The following is a 26,923-nucleotide window of genomic DNA, read 5'->3' on the forward strand; positions in this document are numbered from 1 at the left end:
TCGGAGTGGTTCGGTTTGGTTTGGTTGTCACCTAAAGGTGACATTCCATTTCCAACTGCAGCTGCAATACTGTCAATTTTACTATGGAAATTGACAATGACAGCGACGCGTTCAGTACCGGTAGTGCAGCTGCGGTTAGAAATGGAATGTCACCATAACTGTGGATTGCTAATGTTAAATTTTGACATTGTTAAATATATGGTATGAAAGTTAATCTTTTACACTTTTTTTTCAATAAAAGCTATGGATATTTCACGCGCCTAACTAATAAACAGCTGTACTTGTTTAAATACTCTATAGTCCACTAATATTTTATTTTATCACACCTGATGCGAGAACTCGCATGCGAGTTTCATAAAATCATAACATTGCGGTTTTTGATCGGTCGGTTGATTTGGGTGTAACTAACAGTCCGCAATGTAATTAAAATCGCATGTGAGTTCGCGCGCCGTCTAAATCAGCCCTAGTATATTGTCCGATAGTCTGTCCTAGCTTTGTCATTTACCTGTTAACCTGTGAACGAAAATTGAAACATCAAACAACCTACTCGTCTAAGGTAAACTGGATCAAACCACACCATGATCCAGTTCCTCGCATACGCCGTTTCTTTTTACGGCAGAACGTTAAAGCTGAATGATGTGACGGTGTCACATTGATGTAGACAACAGCAAATAATATTTTAATAATATTTTAAGATCGAACATTTATTTGCCTATAATGCACTCCTTTAAACAAGCTTAAACATCAGCTTCACAAAATAGTAGTTAATTAATTAGTTCGTAATTAAATTTCGTTTGGTAATACATTTTAATTTGCATGCAGTGTTTACCTCAATTTTATTGTACACTAATCGCTTAGTTATTTAATAAATGTAACAGTCTGTGTAACAGTTACTGGTAAACCAATAAAATAAAAACAAAAAATAAAATAATCGGAACTGAATTAAAACACATTTAGGTGTGCCCTATTTGTTAACATAATTTTTTTTATACCACGATGGTGGCAGACAAGCGTGCGGCCCGTCTAATGTTAAGCAGCCACCCCAACCTATGGGCACTTGCAACTCTAGTGGAGTAACACTCGCGTTGCCGACCCTACAGGCTTACAAGGATTTATCAAGGATTTTCGTGAGAACAAATTGAATTTAGTTCGAATTATTTCTAGGTACATTTCGTATTTATTCTGGCCACGATCTTGTAGCCAACAGTATTCAGGCTCTCTCAAGCTTAAATTTAGAGGATAAACTTAGAAATATAGTTAACTCCATTATGCTCCAACAAAGTTACGAGCTTAGAATTAGGTACATGTTCATACCGTAGATTTAAAAACAATTATTATTTTGTGGTGACGTTACTACCTGGCATACTATCATACTATCTGGCGATTTTTCTGCACGTTTGCCTCATACAAAAAGGTCAATGGAGACAAGATGAAATTATTAGTAATTTTATTAGCTAGAACTTGTATTACATCCGTGCCTGCCGTATGCCCCAGTTTATAGACAACAGACAGTTTGCAGTGGCGATCGGTTTCGGAGTCGCAAATTGGTTTCTGTCACGTCTATCCAATATTTGAATTGGCTTTAACCTCAATATGGAATAACTTTCCAGTGTTCCTGGGATTGCATTCTGCTAATAATTGCATGCGTTCCAATTTGTACCTATTCGACCTAGTTTTTAGTGGGTCATATACATAGACTTTGGGAGCCTACACCCTGAGAATTGCTTTTTATTTGGCCTTCGCGATATTGCGAATTTTGAGACTCTTTGCCAACAAACTCAAAGTAATTGTGAAGGTAAAAGAACGGAGGCCCATAAATTTGGTTAATTACACAATTGTATATGTATAGTCTGTCCGTTTTTCTAAGATCAAATACGCCATAGTAAACTTGTTCTTAGAAATCGGGCAGGTTATAAATTAAGGGTATACTAAGGCGTAGCATTGATTTTAACATTACTGAAACTGATTTTCTTGGCACTAGAATAGAGCTTCTTTTTTCGGATGATCCGCTTTGGGATTAAATATTCTGTCATAATTTATTTTCTGTCAATTAAGTGTTCCAAATATTCTGCTAAAACGAAGCGTGAAATTAAAATAATACCTGTTAATTGCCAAATCGATTGAAACGTTCGACGTTTATTACTTATTACTCTTATTAGTTTAATTTGACATTTAAATTCAACTGTGCTGGTTATTCTATTAGGGATAATCGGATTTCAGAGTGGAAACTTTACGTGGTTTATTCTGTTTAATCGAGCTTGTTTGCAGAGGTGCGAATTAGTTTTACACCATTAGGCATAAAATAATAGCGTCTCTGCTAAAACGCGTGTGTCAGGCCTCCTGAGAACTTTGTCTTAACGCCTAAATCTAGAGAGACCTAACACTAGCGTCGAACCAAAGTAACCGATGTAGCCCTCCGAATCGCTAAACTTAAGCGGCAGTGGGCGGGGCACATTGCCCGTAGAACCGATGGCCGTTGGGGCGGAAAGGTTCTCGAGTGGCGACCACGTACCGGAAGGCGCCGCGTGGGTAGACCCCCCACAAGGTGGACTAACGACCTGGTTAAGGTCGCAGGAGTCCGCTGGATGCGGGTGGCGCAAGACCGGTCATTGTGGCACTCTTTGGGGGAGGCCTATGTCCAGCAGTGGACGTCCTTTGGCTGATATGATGATGATGATGATGATGATGAACACTAGCGTCTCCCGAGCGTCGGCGTGTAATCAACTCTGTGGCTGCTGCTTGACGCAACGGTGGCGCAACTGCGCAGTGACGCCATTTTCCGTAGTGCTGACTAGTGCTGCTCGGGAGACGCTAGTGTGGGGTAACCCTTACTCCTCTCTTGAAAAGCAAGCTACGCTAAAACTAAATAAAAAGGTATAAATAGGTACCTACCGAAGTAGCCACCGGGCTCAACTATTCTTTGTTGTGTTTCTGTCAGTGCCACAGTTTGCTAGTATAAATGGTTATCACGTTCTACTAATATGCCTAGTTAAGTAAATGACCCATTGGATTGGATTGTATGGCCATATACCTACTCGTAACTCAAAATTACCTACATGTTGGATAAATTAAGTACCGTAATATCAGGGTGTTAAAAGTTGCCCAGCGGAACTCAACTATGGCAATAAGTTACAAGAAAATTTGGAATTACCCACTTAACGCATTCCCTGAGTATAAAAAAAATAAACTGAGAACCCCACCCATTTGGTTAGTTACAAAACAATAGCATATAGTAGCTAAGCCCACACCCATAGCACTAATGCACTAAACTACATTCGAAACTGCAGCAAGGATTTGCAAGAATAATGCACGGGATCCGCTGAAATATGCATGACGCCTGCAACATCCTGATATGTAATGTGACACAAATGGGATTCAACAACGAAATTAGTTGCTCGAAACGGTTTCTGGAGCAGGTTTGAAATTAGAACGGTACAATTAGATTAGGAGAGCGAAAATGTGGGTGATAAAACGTGTGTGGATTGCCGAACGCGCTGGGAGTTTTTAGACGATTTACATGTGTAATGACCGGGTTCGAATCCTGGTGAGGGCACTTATTTTATCACAAAAAATTTGTTCCTGAGTAATAATGGGTGTTTTCTATCTAAAGACAATAAGTTTTTGGAAAAAAACAGTTTCGATACAAGCTTTTATCGCTGACGGTACTTTTATTACCACAGGCAACTAATACTCATCGAGACAATTCTCAAAATCCCAAACACAATTAGGTTGCCTTGTTATTTCATCATAGAGTTCCTACGGCCACCATTATCATATCAGCTCGACCATACTATTGCATTGTCATCCGATTACATTATGTAAGCATTTTTCCAGCTCAATTGGAAATCGGGAAGTGGATCAAAATTAACTTCCAAGATTAGACCCAGACTAACTAACAAACCAACATAACACTAAAAAATTTAAAACGTTGATTGCCCTGCCATTTTGTATTGTGGTTCGGAATTTCCGTAATAAATTTCGAGATAAACTTCTGAACAATAGGTCCAGCATTCTTCACGGGTTATGAAAGTGGGCTAACAAATATAACGATACAAATAACAAATGGTGGACCCTAGTCCACTCTACTGTGTCGAGAGGTGCTAGGGTCGGCACGTTCGGAATCTGGGTTTAAGTTTTATTATTGCCCGATAAAGCTAGATTTTTGTTAATACTATTTCGGTGGAAAGTGAGCATATTGCTCGCCTGGTGGTAAGCGGTGACCGTAGACTATAGACGCCTGCAACGGTCAGAAATTGTATAGGTACCTATGCGCATTGCTGCTCTTTTAAAAACATTGTACACTGTTTGTTTGAAGAGCTCCATAATGTAGTATTATACCAATGACGATGTATGATTAAGATACCTATATGATAACTTGGTTTCAGAAAGCGATGGTTTTGATACAAACTACAATATGACAAAATATAAATTTATGGATACCTACCTATTGCAAGGAGCCAACAAACGTCAGAATTTTTTTTTTCTTATTGTAACTGTATCTTTACTAGGTACTATTCTTCTTCCTTGTCCTTTCCTTATGGCTGAGGGACGTGACGAGTGTGGACACTCTTCACCAGTGCTCTCCAAGCCGCTTTGTCTTGGGCCCAGTGCATGCTAGCCTGCAGTGATTGTGGCGTTTGTCTCTGACGTTATTAGTGACGTTACTAAATAATATAACGTAAGTAGGTATCACAGACTCACACTGTATTATTCTAAAACGTCCAAAATCTTACAGTTGCAATTTAAACCCTATCTGGTTATCTTTTGCTTTAAACAAATCTATGTCCGTCAATGCTTTCGACAACCTAAACTATATAAAAAAAAGTTAAGTATGTAACTCACAAATCAATAGGTGGAGACGACAAGCGAAGCGAGCAGGGGCGTGTTATTCATGTCAAGGACTGACTTAATTTTATTTTACATTATAAATTCAGTTAAACATAGTAATAAAATCATTTAGTTTAACAGCCGTTTTGATATTGCTCCAAAGGGCAACAACAAGTTTATTTGAACTGAAATAAGGAAATCATTTAGTTTTGACACGAATTTACATTCAAAATTTACGAAGGAACTATAACATGATATGTAACTCACAAATCAATAGGTGGAGACGACGAGCGAAGCGAGGAGGGGCGTGTTATGCATGTCATGGGCTGTCTTTATTTTATTTTAGATTATAAATTCAGTCACACATAGTAATAAAATCATTTAGTTTTGACACGAATATATATTCGAATTTCATAAAGGAATTATATTCGCCTGTATGTGACAACCCTGGACAGGATAGCATTCGGGATACACAAACAATTCATCCCGAACGAGGGACTTGTTTTTGCCATTACCCTAATGTGTAAATAAATGTGTGCAATAATTAAACGCAGAATAGAGTGACGCGCAACTAATTGGTTTTACACCCTTCTCATCTTTTTTATCAACGTTGTTAGGGTTTATTGCGTGGTTTTTACGACATGATAATACCTACGTTTGGGTCAAATCTTGTTCTGACTTTTGCTGCGATCAAATTAAATCGATTTTACGTACGAATATGATCTACTCGTACGAACCTACATAAAGACTCTTTTTGCTTATACAGATAAGATATACAGGCCGCGTAGCTAAGATGCCAATCGCTTACGCTCCGTAGCGATCGAAACGCAACTGTCACTGTCGCGCTAATATGGAAGAGTGATAGAGAGACATAATGCTTTTCGTTGTCGAAGCGATAGCGATTGTAACCTTGGCTAGGCCGGCAGTATACCCGTAGTGTAGATTTCATCCAATAGCGTGACGTGACGTACGCGTTTGCGTTAAGTGTCATTTTGTATGGGATTTTGAGTTTCCAAAACGTCCCGCTTGGCGCGCTGTTAAAAATCCCATACAAATATAGACATAACGCAAACGCAAACGCTCGTCACGCTATCGAATGAAATTTAAGGGGCCCACTGATTAACAGTCCGCCGGACGGTATCGGTCTGTCAGTTGTTCGGAACTGTCAAAATTTTGTTCTAACTGACAGGCCGATACCGTCCGGCGGACTGTTAATCAGTGGGCCCCTAGGGGTTCAACATGCTCTAATTAGGAGAACTCGACGGCGCGATTCGGGAAATGAATTAGAGATTCACTAGATATGAAATAGTAAAGAAGTTCCACGGCAAAAGGTACCTTATGGCGGCTGGCGCTTACGCTATTATTAACGCCTTTTTCGAGCTACATACGCACGAAATGTTGAAAAATATTCGATTTCTTGTAAAAAAATTGATAGATTAACATTATTCTACGTTGCATTTGTAGTGTCGGTTAAGACATTTAATTTAGTTTAAAAATAACTTTAATCGAATAAACCGTTTAGTAGAAATAGGCAAAGTTAGTCGCAAAACAGCCTGTCGTAATGTTCCTTTTATGAAAAAATTATAAGTCTTAGGAAAAAAGTCAAACGTTACAAATGTTGTACATAAAACGTAGATTTATATATATTTTTTTCATAATATTTTGTTGAACCGTTAAGAAGATATATATGCTCTAGAAAGTTAGAGTTTACGGCCAAAAACGGCGCGTAGCGCCTTAATTCATTTCCCGAATCGCGTCGCGAGTCTCTCTTTGGCAAAGTGGTTAACATTAAGGCAAACGGCAACTTATGGTATTATTAGGTATCAGTAAAATATATTACGTGATAAGACTACCAACGTTATTCTACATGCAAAAAGTCAATAAAATATCAATTGCGTTAGAAAATCCACACTCGTTTTTAGTTCAGGGTTCCGTAGTAAACCAGGAACCCTTATAGTTTCGCCATGTCCCTTCTTACAAAAGCTAAACTATAACAATGTCACAGCTGCTTGCTTTTCTTGAAATAATTTAATTAATACGGTTGTTTGGTGGCATGTACATTTTATCATATTTTTGTAATTTCCGAGGGTGAGGGCGTGTAAAATATGATAGTAATTTGTTTCCTTACATTTTCCCCTGTGCAGATGGGAGGCATTATCAGCGGACATAATGATGCTTTGCAATTGTTATAAATGTTCTGTAAGTACATATAGCGCATGCTAAAAACCATATTTAAAGGGACACTAGATTAATTGTATGTGCTTTATATATGCGTAATTGTAGGTACATTAAAAAAAACAAAAGAAACACAGATACAGAGTAAGTTAAATACAATAAAAGGCGATTTTATTGTACCTATATTTATTGTTTTTCTTGTTATACATAGACTTTTTTATACGGGTATGGCCTGTAACACGAGCAAATAATTAAAACATATATTGTACTCCTCAAATGATAACACTTGTTCAATAACTTTTAAAAATTATGAAGTCTTTACACTTCCTATTTTGCATACAAAATTATTATTATCTTCAATGGACGTCATTATCATTGTGATTGACGTTGCTTGTCACGCCATAAACATACATCACAAAATTCGCAATATATTGCGTCTTACAATAATCTTTAAAGTAGGTATATTTATAATTAGCGATGAATTCCATGTGGGGGTGGGTGTCCACCAGGGATCAGCTCTCAGCCCGTTATTATTCAATTTGGTGATGGACCACCTCACGTCGCACATACAACGTCCACCCCCATGGGATTTGCTCTACGCAGATGATATAGTTTTGATAAGCGAAGACGTAAAAGAGCTGCAAAACATTCTAGAAACCTGGAGAGCAGCCCTGGAGGACGGCGGACTGCGAGTAAGCCGACAGAAGACTGAAGTGATGCACTGCAACTTCAGTGGTGCCAACATCCGCAGCACAATTAACTTGGACGGCAATCCTCTGAACGAAGTAACGAGCTTCAAATATCTTGGTTCGAACATGCAAAACGACGGATCTATAGATGCAGATATCGTTAACCGTATCAACACTGGATGGGTGAAGTGGCGTGAGCTCACGGGCGTTCTTTGCGATAAACGAATGCCAGTTCGTATTAAGGGCAAAGTTTATAAGGCAGCTGTGCGCCCGGCAATGACATACGGCTCTGAGTGTTGGCCACTCAAAAAAGACCAAGTCGCTAAACTGCATGCAGCGGAGATGAGGATGCTGAGATGGGCTGGCGGAGTAACGCTGTTGGATCATGTTAAGAATATCCACGTTAGAGGCAGTTTCAGAGTAAGGCCAATCGAAGAAAAACTCACCGAAAATCGACTCCGATGGTATGGCCACGTCATGAGGCGCCCACCAGACCACATGACGAGAAAGGTGCTAGAGATGAGTGAGAAGCCTAGGGGTCGCGGGAGGCCCAAGATAACATGGATAGGTCTTGTAAAAAAGAACCTTAAAGAAAAAAGAATACCACCAGAGACGACCCAGGACAGACGCTCCTGGCGACGCCATATAAGGAGAGCCGACCCCAAGTAAATGGGATAAGGCTAGGAAGAAGAAGAAGAGGTATATTTATAATCAAAACACAATTTATTTTTAAAAGTCGCTAAACAAATATTGGTCAGTATAAGGAATACAGCCAACAGTTAAATTTTTTGCTCGTATTACAGGCCACACCCGGTATAAGTATAGAGGTATCTTTCTATTTATTGACTACGTATCGCGTTTTGTTTTTATTTTATTATATTATTTTTGGACAGTAATTCAATAAGGTTGTATAAGTACCTACCTATAATTTTTCGGGAGGGAACCCATAAAAAAATAATAGAATTTGCCCGAAATAATTTTCTTCAGCTAGGTAATATAAGTATGTACCGTAAAATGGGGTGAGTAGGGATTGCGAGGAGATTAGGGTTATGAATGGGGAGAGAAGGGATGACAGGGGGGGTGAGATGGTTTTTAAATGCTGCTGCTAGCTAAATAATGTATTCCTATTACAAATGGAGCTATAGTAACATTCATAATAAAAAAAAATCGATTCAACAAAGTTTCAAAATCACCTTTTGTATGAAATCCCATCTCACCTCAACTACGAGGTACTACAGGGTGAGGAGGGATTTTGTGTTTATGGAACTGAAACTGAAATGGAACTACCTAACATCATAAAAAAACTAAAATACAAACGGCTGGAACATTTATTAATAAAGTTAAGTTTGCATAAAATGTAAAAATAAAATATTATCGTGGTTTGAGTGTCAGTTTTGTCTCTACTTACCCCATTTTACGGTATGTACTTCATTAATTAAATATACATTTTTTCTTAGTGGGCAGTTTAAAACTATTAAGTAGTGGACGACCGCTTATCCATAGAAATCTATAATCCTATTTCCCTCCTTGGCTATCGACATTATGTAAAATATTTTTTCACCACACCAGCTCGGAAAGGCTTACTTTGCACTTCAAAAACGGATAGCAAAGTTGCACTTTGCTATCAGTAATTCACATGTGAGGCAAAGTAATCAAATGCAAATTTTGAGTTGTTTTCTTATGTTTGCTGGTAGAATTGACTTTTAAATGATGATTTTGGATGATAAATATTTAAAAACATTCATTTGAATTTGATTTGGTTTGTTTTGTTTGATATTTTACATTTAATATTTGCTTCGGGTTGGTGTGGTGAAAAATTTTGTGTTTCACTCGGGGGCAAATTTTGTTTAACCCCCGTGCTTTGAAACCCTCGCAACGCTCAAGATTCCATTTTTCGAACCACTCGCTACGCTCGTGGTTCAATTTTGGAATCTTTCGCTTGCTCGGGTATCAATATTAGCACGAACGGTTAAACAACAACTTTGCCCCCTTGTAAAACAAATAACTATTACACAGTTTATTGTATATTATACATACCTCACTCTGTGAGGAATGATGATATTAGAAGAAAAACAAAAATTACAGACGCTTTAACATTCTCACTCCAGAGAAAGTGGAATTGGGCAGGACACGTTGCCAGATATAGAGACGACAGATGGACCATACGAAGAGTAAAGTGGTCTGGGCCGCAGGGCTCAAGAGGCAAAGGCCGACCACGTGGCAGATGGTCAGACGAGCTAGTAGAAACGGCGGGTCCAAAATGGCTAGAGACAGCCCAAAATAGAGAGGAGTGGAATTCCTTGCGGGAGGCTTTTACCCGAAAGGGGCCCACATATTTTTTAAGTTATCTTTTACTGTAATGTTATATATTTATCTTGTTTGAAGTATGTGTGGAAGGAGTAAAGCTTTTTTATTTATTTTTATTTTATACATACCTAAACATGCCCCTTCCAATGCAGATAAATTTGTAGCGGTATTTTGAAATTAATTTGGATTTCTAATTTTCTATCTATTATATTCACAAGAGATTAACCTAATGAAATATAATCCTTCACAAAGATTTAGAAGGTGAAATATTTTCATTTTTAAAAAGCTAATGTAATTTGAATATTTTAAAATACATTGCATCTGCAAACGTCAAATATTTTATATCAAAAAGCCTTTTCCATTAAGATTACAGAAATACGGAAGCATATTGAGTATCTAATTTCCTATAGTCATATCTGACTTTTGATTTATTGAAATTAAATTCTTAACTTGTTTTGAATAAGGTTGCATTTTGAATAAAAAGGAAGAAAACTGAGGTTAAGTAAGTAAACCGTCGATATTCCATGGTACCGATTTGTAGAAAAAGTCCCCTAACGTTGAACAACAAAAGAACCTATGGCAACTCTAATTTTCTAAAAGGATTTGTTGTTAGGAAGAAAACCTTCTAATACCTATGAGTTTTATAGAAACTACAATGTCTTTTATCTATTGATCAAAAATCTCAGATAATCCGTTCTTACGGCTCCGTGGAAAAATGTAACGATCATAGTTTTCTGGAAAACTTTTATGATTAAGGAAGCCTTTTTGCTTGTTTTTAGGGTTCCGTACCTCAAAAGGAAAAAAACGGAACCCTTATAGGATCACTCATGCGTCTGGCTGTCTGTCTGTCACAGCCTATTTTCTCCGAAACTACTGAACCAATAAAGTTTAAATTTGGTACACACACTTATGTAAGTCATACTTGTGTAAGGTAAATGAGACAATTGTAAAACAAAGTTTTGCAAACTATATAATATATATCAAATGAAAGAGCTCATTGTGAGAATCTCAAATGTATATTTTTATAATTTTAAGGTAAATAGTTTAGAAGTTATTTAAGAAAATATGCAAAAAATGATCATTCCGTAATGAACCCTTGCAACTTTTTGTACTTACTCCACCCATAATGCCCTTCTGAATTAGTTTGGATTCCTCACAATGTTATCTAATTCACCAAAAAGCTGTCTACAGATTTTCTTCACTTTATATTTAACGTGAGAAATCGAGATTCGCTTGAAATATAGAATTACTAACTACGCTTGAAATATAGGATTCAAATAAAGAAAATCTACAAAGTAAACTGCGGAATACGATTCGGTACATTATTTTTAAAATGTATAATGTATTATAAATGTAGAGTACCTACTACGTATTCTATTTTTGTCGCTTCCCTGTGGCTGAGTTGTCAACTTGTCAGTTCACGCCGGCTGGACGTATTTGATGAGGTCCGAACAATACTTGTTACATACGAAATAAATACGTTCCCGTTTTAAAAGCTAGAATATACTAAATTGGACGTAGTTACGCAATAACGTTCCAACCCACAAGTCGGCCATAATTGAGTTAACACAACTAGCGTACCTCTTTTGACATATTAACTACATCATAATATGAGCATTAAGGTTTCAGTCCTTGTAGGTTAATGTACAAAAGTTGAAGGAGTTTTACAAGATTTTATTTAAACAAATAGCTAGTATTTATATTTTATGACTTGCTTTCGTTCGATTAATTTACTGTTTAGAATAATACTGTCTAAATATTCATAGAAATATGAATTTCTATGAATATTTTTAGGAAAACACAATAAGTACAAAAGTAGAAATAGACAAGACACTTCATTCGAATTGTATGTTAGTTATGCAGAAACTTAAGAGCTGTTTGAAGAGGTGTATAAAAAAATACTTATTTCTATTAGAATTTCTTTACAGTATTATTCTAAACAGTAAATTAATCGATCGAAACCAAGTCATAAACATAAATACTAGCTATTTGTTTTTATGACTATCAAGTTAATTATGATTTAATTTGTCCATAACTTTATGATAAGAACTTGCAATTTGAATAATAAGAAGTTGTCTAGAAAAACTAATAAACCTCAATTTTATTAATGCTTTTAAAATATAACGCTCGTTTTGCAATAGGTTTTCATTTTAAAAAATCGTTTCAATATTTTAATCTTTATAAAATACCTTCCCCTTTTTAATTTAATAGGATTAATGCATTGTTAATAAAGCTACGCCAAAACCCAACGAGTTTATTAATTTTCGTTGCGTATTCTCAAGTACCCACTAACGAACTTGCCAAATTATTTTCATAAGATGAAACTCCCCTCGACGCAAGACAAATCTCAGCAAGAATCTTGCTTTGCTCAAAATAGCAAACAGCATTTTGAAGTGTTCCTCGCCCTTCGCTCTCTAAAGCGGAGAACACACGGGTTAGAACGGCGCCGCGCACCGCAGCGACCTACAGCCCGATTCGAACTTTAAGATACGTCAAATATTACGGCTAATGTGACGTAAACAAAATCGTCACTTTTGACACTGACATATCTGTAACGTCCAGGCTCCGTTGTGTACTGGGTGATCAAATGAAACAACTGTTATCACTTGTGCACTCCGCCAGCCACCTGCACGCCATGACACTTCTCCACGGAGTGAAGCTAGCAGGTAGTTGCGTCGTACTGTTTATTGTGTAATCGTCACAATATCTAATTCATATCGTAAATAGCCGTAATATTTAATGTATCTTAAAGTTCGAATCGGGCGGCTAATCGTTGACAAGATGTTATTTGGCCTTCGCCATGTTGCTGATTTTCAGTGGTACATTTTTTTATTTTTACTACGAAGGAGACTGTTTGACAATAAGCGTTGAAATTCATTGAATGTCACCGATGTAAACAAGAAGAAAAGAGTTCGCAATCATAAAATAAAATAGGTATGTACTACAAAAATGACAAAAAAGATTATCAAGGATGGAAAAATAATATTTTGAACACAATAAAACATATACATCAATAATAAAAGGACGAGGAATCACGTAGTAGTACACAAGAAGAAAATCGCAATGCCAAAAAGGATTGAGAAAGATGCAAGAAAAAATAATTTTAATACAATAAAACATTATATTACAGAAATAAAACACCTGTTGCTACTTTTGTTTACATTGTATTTTTTTTTATCTGATATCGATTGTCACCTTGGCTAGGCCGGCGGGGCGTTTTGTGCTAAACGCTCCGCTTCCGTATGTTTCCCATCTAATAGAGGATCGTTATTACCGGTACCTGCGACCCTTCTTAGGGTCCCTCTTTACGCCTAAAGCCATAGAAACACTGCGTGCCCTAGTTCTAGTTTCTGCATTTGTGTTTGTTCACCGCGTTAACGACGTAACAGAGACCAGTTGATGATAAGGACTGGTCATTAAAATTTGCCTCCAGCATTATTGTTTATTATTTTGATAAGTAATCTTTTAATTTTAATTTAGTAACAGTTTTTTAGGGTTTCTGTGAAGTTTGGTACTTATAATATTATAACTAATAGCACAATTTTAGCTTCCTCATTGCTTGAAACAAATGGTAGTATTATAACTTCACAATGTCAGAATAAAATTATAGCAAACGATACCTTATATAAAATATGTAATGTTAAAAAGTAAGTAGAGATAAGCAAGTAACCTAGTTTTAGTCCCTAAACTAAGCTAACTTCTACTTGAAAATCAACAAGACACTTCTTTACAAACCGCCTGGGAGCAGTGGAAGGTAAGTAACTTAGAAAACTGACATTAACGGGGAGTAATGCAAACTAATAAAGAAATCTTCTTTCTCGTTCTCTCATTGCTGAGGATCACGACCACGTGGGATTTGTCTCCATTTTGTGCGGTCATAAGCCACGTGGATTGCACGGTACAGGCTGCCGCTAGCCGACCTCTTCACAGCGTTCGTCCATGTCAAGCGTACCCCACCCCGACCACGTTTGCCATTCATGAGGCCTAAAGGGTCATAATTATGTGTCTCCACATCATGCAATCAAGAGATAACCAATCTTATATATACTTGTCTCTGGATGTGTGTACGTTATATTTAAAAGCGCGGCTTTTGGAATTCTTCGCGATTAAAAAGCACCCTCTTTAGAATGTATAACCAAAGATTTATCCTTACGAAACAAAGAATATCTGATTTTATGTAGTAATGTGAAAGTATTTTTTCTGCTATCATGCGCCACTAATTATCACTGTTGTCATTTAATTTCCGGTGTTTCTTAACTTATTATAAGATAGCTACATGTAAAAAGATTTTTAATAGGTAGTTTGTGAAATAAAAATAATAAATTTACAAGCTAGCCAAATTACAAGCTCATTGAGGACACCTAGACTCCGACCACGAAACATTACGATTAGTTACAGAATATAGCACAATGAAAGTGATAAGCTAATTAATAGATTCTACGTCTTTTAGTGGCACGTAGTTCTAAATTGGTATCTATTTCCATCTAAAAACTCTGCAAAAAGTCCAATTTCCAAGCGTCCCAGAAATGAATAACGTAATAGACGTCCAGAGAATTTAATTATTTGCTCGTAAAGCTTTAAATAAACCACTGAATAACCAATTGATATTTTTTTAATCAACGACCGTTGACCTTTTCCGATTGGGCCTTCGGAATAGATTATTTCGTTTCGTTTGAATGGTCGGGTTTAATGATGTGCCGAGGGAATATTTCCGGGAACATTTATTTGTTAGCAGGAATATTCTTAAAGAAATAAATAATGAAGTACGATAATGACAGTGATGTTAATTTAGTTTTTAACTTGATCTTAAATGTGTTTATCATACTTAATTTTTTTTTTCATATGTAAATTTTAATCTAGTTATCAAATCATCTAGGTAACAAATTGATTAACGAATGGTTGTCGAGTGTATCTTAAGGCCAGCGCAAACCGGCGGAGCGCAGCGCAGATCACCGAGGAGGATTTACGCCGCGCAGCGCACACCGGCGAGGTAAAATCCCCCGCGATACCGCGAGCGCCCGCCAGCCCGAGCGCTCGCGGCCGGCGCACCAGGGGGCAGCTTCGGCGCAGGCCGGGGGATGCCGCGGCATGCCGCCGCGTGTACTCTATCACAAGGGATTAGTGACTAGTGTGCACGAGTTCTCCCCCGTAGTCCCGGCGCTACTCCGGCGCACTCGGGACGCCTCGGCGCATGTCGGGGGATGCCATGGCATGCCGGCGCCTACCGCCGCGGATGCCGCGGAGTAACAATCCTCCGTGATGCTCCGAGGTCGTTCTCAAAGCATTTAAATTTATACCTGAAGGTAATTGAAATACGGAAGAAAATACATTGATAATTTTAAAGTGATCTGCGCTGCGCTCCGCCGGTTTTCGCAGGCCTTTAGGCTTCTTTTTTTTGATTGAGGCAAACGAGTAGACGAATCGCCTGATGGGTAAACGATTACCGACAAAATGCCTGGAAAATACTAGAAAAACGATGACTAACGAAAGTATGTGATAATAACATACACAGACACTTACAAATGGGGAGTGTCGTTTCAAAAGGGCTTATTTTTGTATGGTGTTCATAGAGAAATAAGCCCGTTTGAAAATACTCTCCTCAAAAGTATTAGATCATGGTGTATGAGATACTAGGATATATAGTTACAGTCAACTGTAAAAATATGGGTGCACAAATCATCTCAAAAATATGTCCCATACCTCTTATGCCAGCGAATTAAGAACTATGGAACATATTTTTGAATAAGTTGACTACACCCATATTTTTACAGTTGTCTGTACTTTAAAAACATATTTCCCTGAACATTATTTATTCGCGGTAAAATTACTAGTAAAAACATATTTCCCTGAACATTATTTATTCCCGGTAAAATTACTAGTAAAAACATATTTCCCTGAACATTATTTATTCCCGGTAAAATTACTAGAAATATTCCCAACTATACTATATTCCCAGGACCGCACATCACTAGCTGTGATAATTAATTGGCCCTCGCATCCCGAATGGCTTTTTATCCGATTCGCGTTCCGAGAAACTTCTAGATACTCCTATCTAAAACTAATCATCACAGCAATAACAACACTAATCACACCACTTAAAGTTTAATTTTGCATAACGCTTGCGTATTAAATACGTTTTCGCGAAGCATACATATTGATGCTATGACAATCAAAGTTAGGAAAACTCTTATCTTATCTAATCTTGTTAAACAACTAGAAATATTATTACGTTCATCTATAGCTTAATTTCGAGGTACTCTATGGTAATTATTCTGAGACCGTGAGAATTATTGTTCGATTTGTTTTACTCACAAAGAGAAGCGAATGCATACTGGAGTCCGTTGCAGTTTATTTCCAAGGGTACTCTTTTAATTGCTCGTACTTTAAAAGAATTAAAAGAAAGTACTTAACTTTTCGTATAGCTTAGTTCCATATCCGTCTGGGAATGTTAAAGTTTCAAAATATTACATGTTTTTTAGGAAACGCGTCAGTTTTTCTGAAAATTAACAAATAACGTAACCCATTTTAATTGCTGTCCCATAAATAAGATTATACCGGCATAGATTGCTATCAAAATCGTTGCAGACTTATCTTGGTTTAACTCTAGCTATAAAAGGTTAAACATAATGACTACAAAGAAAAACAAAAGTATACTCTTTTATTATTCTTAAATTGTTCAATATATGCAGCAGTTTCAATCTGTCCAAATTAAAGGTATATTACCTACTTAAAACAAAAATATTAGGGACTTAGCTAATCTAACCCGTTATACTTAGGGCGATTGTGCACTACAATGAATTTTACTGTCCGGCAGTCTGAGTTTTCATGGTTCGATATGGCATGAAAAAAACGGATGATTGGCTTGTGCACTTGTCCGTCTTTTTACTTGCAGGTGCGGCGCAGTGGTATGAAACACACACCCCCCCTAGCCCGCCCCCCCCCCCCGCCCGGCCAAGTCATGAATAATACTAATTCACACAAGCATAAACACGTTTTTCATAGCTGTCATCTCGGACCGGAAAAAAACGGTCCGGAATGGGGAAAAGTAAAATGTCGGACGGTAAAATTACGTGTACACAAGCTACTATATACATTTAATGGCGTGCCATGTCGGACCGTAAAAACTCGGACTGCCGGACAGTAAAATTCATTGTAGTGCACAATCGCCCTTAGTATGTTCCTATTTCGTGATTTAGCAAAGTAATATTATTGATTTAATTAATATGGATTTCCGCCAAGTAACGCCTGAATCTATGAACTATTTAAAGGTACCTCGTAAATGTACTCGTTCTATGATTATGTGTATAGTTGAATCATCGAGAGCGTGGAATTGCATATGTAGTAGTATTGTTTGTTTACAGGCATTCTATATTTGAATTTTCTATTTTCTTGTACTATCAGCATACAACCACTACAAATGCAATTCCATCTCGATAATTCAACTATAATGGGAATTTCTATTTAGAGGTGTACCTACCAAGATTTTTTGTTTTAGAATTGGGAATTTTTATATTAAGTATTTCTAGTTCTACTCGAAATCACGTGCTTTTTCCATTTTTACTGAAAAAAACGTGTCCCCAATTTGGTCCGTTTCATTACGGTGTTCAGTATAACCTTCTATGACCGTAACAAAACGGACAGCAAAAAATTTTATGAAATTTTGAGGACACTTTTTTTCTTGTATGAAGAGCTCGTGATTCTGAGTGGAAATAATATAAAAAATCCAAAATCTAAAATGCAAGTTGGTACAATGCCTCAAGGGCCTATTTTAGATTTAAGCTAGTTATTAATTTCGTTTAGTAGTACCACTGTATATATTTTGTATGTAAATAAATGTTTTAATTAAATGCAAGTTGGGGGTACAGCTTTAAATAGAAATGCCCTAATAACACATCGAAATGAATTCCTTTAACCCCCCGAGCACGCATCGACCTTGCCCAAAACAAGGGTTAAATTTAATGCCATGTGAGACTGTTTGAGCCAACTCCCAATGGGCACCAAGTCAGCAATGAAATTATACGCTCTAATCCAGGGGTTCCCAAACTGTGCGTCATGATGCCTCAGTGCGTCATGATTATGCACAATATGTAGGTAATACAATACAATACAATACTCTTTATTGCACGCCTCACATACTCGTAGTTTACAATAAATGTACAGTAACATAAACAAAGACAATAGAGGTAACAACAGGCGGTCTTGTCGCTTAAGAGCGATCTCGTCCAGACAACCTTTGGGTATCGGAGACAATAGACTTAGAATACTTATATAGGTATTTGACTATAATATAAATAGCTTTTGAAATTTGTATAAATGTGTCATAATGATTTAGTTTGCAAAACTATTTGTAAATTTACCCTCTTATAGTGGCCCAGGGCCATTATTAAAATTAATTTATTAAAGTTACTTTTTGTTTGACAGTCATCTGCAATACTATGTTACACAACGAAGGCCGCACAAATATCTGACACGATCTTATTTGTAGAGTCATAAGAGTGTGTCACATATTATTGCGGCTTTCGAAGAGTCGTATTATTGCAACTGTAAACAAACTCGGTGTGGCCAAAAACGGCTAAGGCTTTTCATTATCATTTTGTATCCCAAATTTCTAATCAATGGTCCAGTAATTTTGGAGTATATTGGCTGTCATAGACAGATGCACAGACAGACACCCGAATCCTATAAGGGCTCCATTTTTGTTCCTTTTGAGAAACGGAACCCTATAAAGGTTGGGATCCGCTGCTCTAATCGACATAAAGTTTGCGACATTCGGAAACTCCGCGGAATTTAATCAAGCGTCTAAGATATTGGTAGGGCCCCTTATTAATCACTTTCGGTACCTAATATAACTTTGTGATACTCGCTTTGACACTTGAAGGCAATTTAAACTTACTTTTTGATGCCAGAATGATGTCATTTTGTTATCATTCGCGCGTTTATTTCTCTCTTACTTGTTTGTACATGGGCGAATCAACTATTTTCCTTATAGGGATAAGTTCGCCTTTGTACATTGTATATATTTTGTTTTTAATTTATTTATAATCCGTCTTATCTACAATAAAGTGTTTACATACATAGGTACATACATTTCTTGTTATTATTCTGTCTTGTCAGCCAGGCGACAATAAATCATAGTAGGTAGTAGTTTGTTAGAAGAACTCTTGTTATTTTATGTGCTTAGTTGAAAAAGGCTTATAAATACCACCAAAAGGTATGTTTAGTAAGTTTGAATGTCATAAAACCAGGATTTAGTGCCTCCGCTGTTGCGCTTTTGGTAAAAATCCGTCGCACCCGTCCGCGCCATTTAGCCTTGCTCATACTATTTTTGCGCTTTCATACTATAGTGCGTTCACCCGCTCCGTGCTCGTGCAGGGCACTTAAAGAGTGACCCAGGCGACCGTCACCATGGAAATGAGTGACAAAGAAAAGTTGATTCACACACATATAATGGCGCAAGCGAGACGCACGTGCGAATGATAACAAAATGACAAAAATTTGACATCAAGATGTTAGTTCGAATTTGGCTCTAGGTCTCGCATTGTCAAGTAAGTATGCGACGTTACGCGAACACCTGAAGAACGGTTTTTAATGAAATTGCTTCACGATCTGAGTTGGTTTTGTTAAAAACTTGATTAACAATGTCTTACAAACTTTTTCATAAAATTTAACATGCTTTTCTTAAGTAAAATAGATTTTGTATCATTATAACTTATACATATTATAACATAAACATATAATTTCGAAGCGTAACATAACGACAATATATTATTATGCTTTCAATGTAAAATAAAATGTATTTATTCCAGATCATAATTGATACCTAAATAATTAGGGAACATAATTATATCCAATTATTCTATTAATATTGTACTTTCAGAATCAGTATCAGAATCAAGTAGCTACCTATTTTATTTTCAACTTTTCATCAGTAGGAAAATATTACAGGCTCCCATTAACGTAATAATTGCTTTTTCCAGCAGGCTGCTACTATTTATAATTGGCACGTGCCACTCATTAAAGATAGGTATATAGAATTCGCTGAATTCGATATTTTCTGCCAGCAAAAAGCCTTCATAATAATTTATGTGATAATGATTGTAATTACGCCTATAATTAATTGATGTTGTACGAAATTCTAAGAACAAATCAAATTACTTTCCATAAAAATATTTTAATTTGTGTTAAAATAATTTTATGGAAAGATAATTAAATTCATAGCTTTGATTTATACGAAGCCCGCTGCGTCTGCTAAAACTACTCATTCATTCGTTCCTGTTATTGTATGTATTTCCCATCACGGAACAATGATGTTCCGGACCTTTGGGAGGTGTGCGCGGAGCCGAAGCCAACACATGGAGTCCTTTTGACACTTTAATGAAATGTAAGGGGTACACTGAGCGGATGTTGCCCTTGCCCGTCTCAAGCGTCTTAGGAGTCATAGGAATAAAAAGTAAAATATAAAAACACTTATGAAAGCTATACGTAATACATAATTATAAACAAATTATAAAAACACCTAGCCTAGGGTGCCGCGTGCCGCCAGCAGCGGGGCATAGCCCAAGCTGCCGGTGGCCTGGGCCGCAGAGAGAGGAACCGTCGGACTATCCGCGCCGTGTCCGTTTTCTTCTCTCTCTCTCTTCTCAGCATATGTGCGTCCACTGCTGAACATATGCCTCTTTCATGGATTTCCATGTTGTTCTGTATGCGGCGTTTCTTATGCCGTCTTTCTAATGTCGTCCGATCAACAGGGGTCGGAAACCGGTATTTGCTCCATACAAAAATACCGGTATTATTAAGTTCTTTTTCGTTCTTTGCTTTATTATTTTATGTTTAATTGGACAATCTTATAATACGAAGTCGTTAGCCAAATATATGATTCAGTCTTATGTAAAGAGCATAAAATAATTCAAAATATTGGTCTATTTCGGGGTTTTAAAAGAATACCGGTTCCGAGCCCTGCCGATCAATTCGTCTAGTCTAGTTCTACTAGTAAGACAAAACATTATACATAGGTATAATGTTACATACATACATACATAATCAACCTACACGTGTCTTCTAAAATACTTAAACAGGTGCCCTCCTAATTTGTGCCATGAAAAACTTAACGCTTCACAAAGAGCTTTTGGCTGAATACAATAAAAAGTTACTAAAGAAGTTTGTAAACAAAGAAAAACCGCCGAGTAACGCCGAGAGAATACGAAATTTCCAGCAATTTCTTAAAAAGTGTATTTTTTTACGAAAAAGATGGTAAATTTAAAATATCTCGTCTTGTAACTTACGCACGTATTGACAACAAAGTTTTGTGACAGCTTACGTCTCGTTTTCAAATTCAAAGTTTGTAGAAAATTGTTGTTTTATTGAAAGCTATTTGTGTTTGTTGTCGAAAAATAGGTCAATCCGAAGCAAAGATTTCAAAAGTAAAGATAGGCCCCGTTCATAATTATAATTACGACCGAGCATTCTCGTTTTGTTTGCCTCGGTGGAATGCCAGAACACGATTGGTTAAAGCAGGCCACTGACGAGCCTTCCAAATGGATGCCGTTACAATGGATTCATCCAAATGGACGGCATCCTAATATTAAACATTGTACGTTTTTGACATTCACGGACCGATTTTGGATTGCAGCCACGCTATTTGGACTGTTGGAAGGCTCGTCAGTGGCCACCTTAATGAGTTCGCATCACGCGCGCGATTGGTCACACCGCTGTGCTGGCACCATTCTTAGTGGCCGTAAGGCCCGTTTTTACGAAGTAATATATAACTAGTAGTTCGCCCCGAACTGAGAACTCGCGTTTGGCAAAAATTATATAGAGCGATTTTGTTGCACCTACTTACTCTTATAGTGCGACATAAAATAGTAGAAAATAATGTATCAAAAATCGCGTGGATTTATTGCAAGGTCTGTGGAGCCCTTAACTGATAGATTTAAGTCACCATATAGATTAAAATAAACTGTATCTGTGGTAAGCCGAAATATTTCCTGTCAAATGTCAAATACCTATATTATGTTTATTTTTATCTTGTTAATTATTTCAAAATGGTAAATTTAAAAACGATATTATAAAAGTGTAAGCCGAGCACTTTCATTTGATACCAAACTCGACCATACTTTCTTGCAAATAAAATGACCAGAATAGGAAGCCCCCTCACAAACAGCTTTTTGGCCTTCTAAGCTCTTCTAGCTCAATAACCTCTTGATCGAGCCTGCTCATAATTTAATGACTAAAATATAATGCCCTCGACTACATGTTTACCCAATTTCATTTAAATTAGAACAAATTTACTTTAGTTATTGAGTATCAAACTATCTTCTGACAGTTCAGCTTAAAAACATCGAAATGCCGGGACGTGCCGCTAGCCAGCCGCAGCCGTGTTCAAAGTTAAATGTAAGAACTTCGTTCGCTTCGCTCGCTGGTTCGATCAATGATTCTATATATACTTAGGGTCGGTTGCACCAAACCGTCTGTCACCGTTAAAGCGTTCGCTAAATTTATTTGTATAGGAATGTTCATACTTCGCTGCTATTTGACGTTAATCAGTCTGTTAAATATGGTTGGTGCAACTGGGCCTTAGTGTAGAGTCCGTAATTGGGACCACTAAGTTAATGTCATTATTAAATTACGTATTTTATTTAGCTAATTTGTCAGTATCAATTTAATACATGTTAGTAGGTATTTACGTAAATAATTGTTACTTGTGTTCATCCATAGAGAACACATACGTCAAGGTAGAACTTATTTGATATTAACAGGGGTGTTAAATATACCTTGTAGGATTAGTAAGAAGGCACTTAGTCTGCTAAACACCGAATATTCCATTCATTTTAACGAACCAACTTCGAATGTAGATTACTAGAGTGCTAATAGCAAAGTTGGTCTCCATGTACCTATTGGCTAAGTGGACTTCACGGCTTTGTCGACTTAACGAAATTAGAATACGTACTTCAAAAGGAAATTGATTAGTATCTTGATCATTATTTTCAATCGAAGCTTAGCTTAACTATACAAGTATACACCCATCTCATCCCAAAAATATGAAACTTTTCTATAGACTCTAGGTACTAATAGGTAGGTAGGTTTCTGACTGTAGGTACTAATGATCCATCATTCAGACGTTGTTTTTGATTTTAAACCGAGACTTGGTTTGTTTGCTTGCTTTAGGCTCTGATGATAGTGTCGCCCGTGGGCGTATCTTTAACTTTACTAGCCCAATAAAGATAAACATGATGCTCAAAATTCGTCCTCTCAACAGTGTGTACAACGATGTAAGTACCTAATCTGACCCGCTGTTTGTCCTAATTGTTCCATTACAAGCCAGCGGACCATCGTCGCGTGGGCACTCGTATATCGCGGCAAGTAGGCCGTAACTCTCCGTGATGGATTAGCGCTTTTCCGGCTTTTCAACGGACCCTTACGGCCCGGCCACATTGACGTATATATCTAAGGACTGGCGTAAGGCACTAAAAATGGTACTAGTTCAGCGGTGTCACTCACCAATTCCAGCCAATCGTGCAGTCTAACGCAACTAGTTACGACCAATAGCGCGCGTGATGCGAACTCATCAACCAATCGCGTTGTACTGGCCCCTGTCATGCCTCGTTATTATTGCCCGTAAGGGCAGTCCCTAGATATCTCTGTCAATGCCCGGCCACGACATTGCGCGGCGGCGGCAGCGACACAGCTGCATAGTTTGGAGCGAGACACAGCGATCGGACCATTCGTTCCCACCTATGGTTGGCGCCGCCGGAATGGGCTACGTCACCACCAAGGACGAAAGCAAGAATAGAGAAGAGAAGTTAATGTGCAGTAAAACAATAACGCTATTTACAGAATGTATTATTTAGCTGTATGTTAGATTAAATTTCACATTTTTTAAGGCATTCAAGTCGGACATGTAATTTTTTATGATGCTGATCACTTTGTGCTTTCCATAGAAAACGAGGCGCTGGGAGCTCCGTCCCGGCCCCAGCCCGGTCTAACATGAGCACGTGCTTGTGTGCTTTATTGTCATAATAAGTGCACAATTTCGTAATAAGTGCGCAATTTTCCCAGCTTTATAATAAAATAGGTTTAGTTATATATTTCAAATCCTTTGGCAATCTGACCTACTTTTTGTTTGGTCAAATCAGTTAATCTAAATGAATAAAACAGTAAATATTTTCCCTTAATGAAAATAACCCTAAAATTTAAATCCTAAAACACTTCAAAGTGAACTTAAATTCGCAATAAATTAGCAATATTGTTAAAAATTTAATCAGACTCAGAGGCCAAAGTTTCAAAACGGTGTAATTTCATTTGCGCCGTTATCTTGCGAAGTTTCCCTTTGGGCGGAATTTAATATAGCCCTAGGAAGTTCTTATCAGGCTGCTGGGGTTGAGGGTAGGGGTTAGGTGCGAATTCATTACCGTGTTGAGGTACATATGTTGTCGATGGAATTGTCTGATGATAATCACCAGTGGGATAATGTTTCACTTAGGGTCGGTTGCACCAAACCGTCTGTCACCGATAAAGCGTTCACTAAATTTTATTGTATGAGAAACCACATACTTCACTGCTGTTTGACGTTAATCAGTCTGTTAAATGTAGTTGTTGCAACCGGGTCTTATTAATTTAGAACATTTTGTATAACAAATTGTGGAACGATGAACGCGTATATGTCTGGGTTTGAGAGAAGACGTGTAATAACTGGCCACTTTATACTAAAAATTAATTCTATACACCGAATTCATTTTGAATAGTATAAGCTGGCTAGTTATTAAAGGGTGGCCAGTTATTTAACATTTTAACATTTTGTATAACAAATTGTGGAACGATGAATGCGTATTGTGTGGGTTTTAGAAGAGACAGTGTAATAACTGGCCACTTTATACTAAAAATGAATTATATTCACCTATACAGAATTCATTTTAGTATAAGCTGGTATTAAAGGGTGGCCAGTTATTGACGCCTGATACTAAAATGAATTATGTTTATAGGTAGGTGAATATAATTCATTTTTAGTATAAGATGTCCAGTTATTAAACAGTGGCCAGTTATTGACGATTTACCCTACTTAATTTCACGCAGGTTGACCGTCCCAAAATTCACTTTAATTAAATATTTAGTTAATAAAATGAACAAATAAAATACTAAATAGCAAAGTATATCTTCAGGAGCACAGTTACAGTTCGCTTAATTCACTACAAACTTGTATACCTAACCTCACATACCATTCCACGTCCGAAAGGCAATACTCTTCACTATCCATCGATAGACCTTATTCCTATTGTAATAAGGTTTACAAACTGTCAGTTACGATGGGCGATGGCATGCAGATTGCAGACAGAATTGTCACCTACATAGTTCTAATCACAGTACAACGGCCATAGTGAATTTGCGGACACTACGAATTCAAGTTCCTTTCTACACTGGGTTGGTGCCAACCCTATTATGTAGAGGAGTGTTTAATTATGGAACTGAAATGGAAACAGTACGTTTAAGTACTCTGGAATTACTAGAATGATGTGTAAGTACTCCGAAATCACAAGAGCCTTTCAAATATTATCCTGCATTTATAAATGTGAATATAAATTAATAGGTGCCTAGAGAAACCGTGAATTAGACCTATGGCAAAAAAAAACCGGCCAAGTGCGAGTCGCACTCGCGCACGAAGGGTTCCGTACCATTACGCAAAAATCGGCAAAAAAACACGTTTGTTGTATAGTCCCACTTAAATATTATATTTTATTCTGTTTTTAGTACATATTTGTTGTTATAGCGGCAACAGAAATACATAATCTACGAAAATTTCAACTGTCCCGGTTCATGATATACAGCCTAGTGACAGACAGACAGACAGACAGACGGACAGTGTGGAGCCTTAGTAATAGGGTCCCGTTTTTACCCTTTGGGTACGGAATAAACTAAAATAGACTAAAAATCAATGGAACAGTGTGTGAGACTATATCGTATAATAATAGATATTAAAATTCAAGCAACATCCAAACACTTCCAAAGCAGCAGGAAAACCAAACATTACGAGGTCAATAACACTAGCATAAAAAAGAAACCGAGAAAATTTCTGGTCGGTATAACGGAAATGCTCCGTTTCCCGGCACCGGGTGGCCATGGGTCTCATTACCAAACGCCTACCGAGTAACGGAGTAGGTAAGTCGACCAGCGTTGCCTTATTTCCTTTTGCTTTGTCTGTATTCTATCCAGACGTATTCTATCCGTATGTTGTATTCGTAGACGTATTCATGGACACTCACGGTAGGGTTGGTCCACCAGTTCAAAGTCGCTCAGCGAGCTATGGAGAGAGCTATGCTCGAAGTTTCTCTGAAGGATAGGATTCATAACGAATACATCCGACAGAGAACCAAAGTTTTCGACATAGCTCAAAGAATTAGCAAGCTGAAGTGGCAGTGGGCTGGCCATATCGAACGAAGAACCGACAACCGCTGGGGTAAATGTGTTCTTGAGTGGAGACCGCGACTCGGCAAACGTAGTGTAGGACGCCCACCGACCAGTTGGGATAACGATCTGCGAAAGACTGCAGGCAGATGCTGGATGCGGCAAGCTGAGGACAGGGCGCTATGGCGCTATTTAGGGGAGGGCTATGTCCAGCAGTGGACTGCTATAGCCTGATGATGATGATGATGATGTATTCTATCCAGGCGAGTAACACTGCCTGCCCAGCACAGCATCTTCATTTCCGCTGTGTGCAACTGCTGAACCCCTAGTGTAAATTTAATTCGATGACGTGACGTGCGTTCGCGTTTGCGTTACGTATATTTTTGTATAAGATTTTGAACAGCGCGCCAAGTGGGACGTTTTGGAAACTCAAAATCATCCGTAGGTATATACATATTCTGTCGTCGCTGATTGTGGTTACGGAGAACTGACTCGCCCGCGCGTTCATCCTTTGGGAATAGTCCAGGCAC

This window comes from Cydia splendana, chromosome 13 (genome assembly GCF_910591565.1).
Source record: "Cydia splendana chromosome 13, ilCydSple1.2, whole genome shotgun sequence".
Lineage (NCBI taxonomy): Eukaryota > Metazoa > Arthropoda > Insecta > Lepidoptera > Tortricidae > Cydia > Cydia splendana.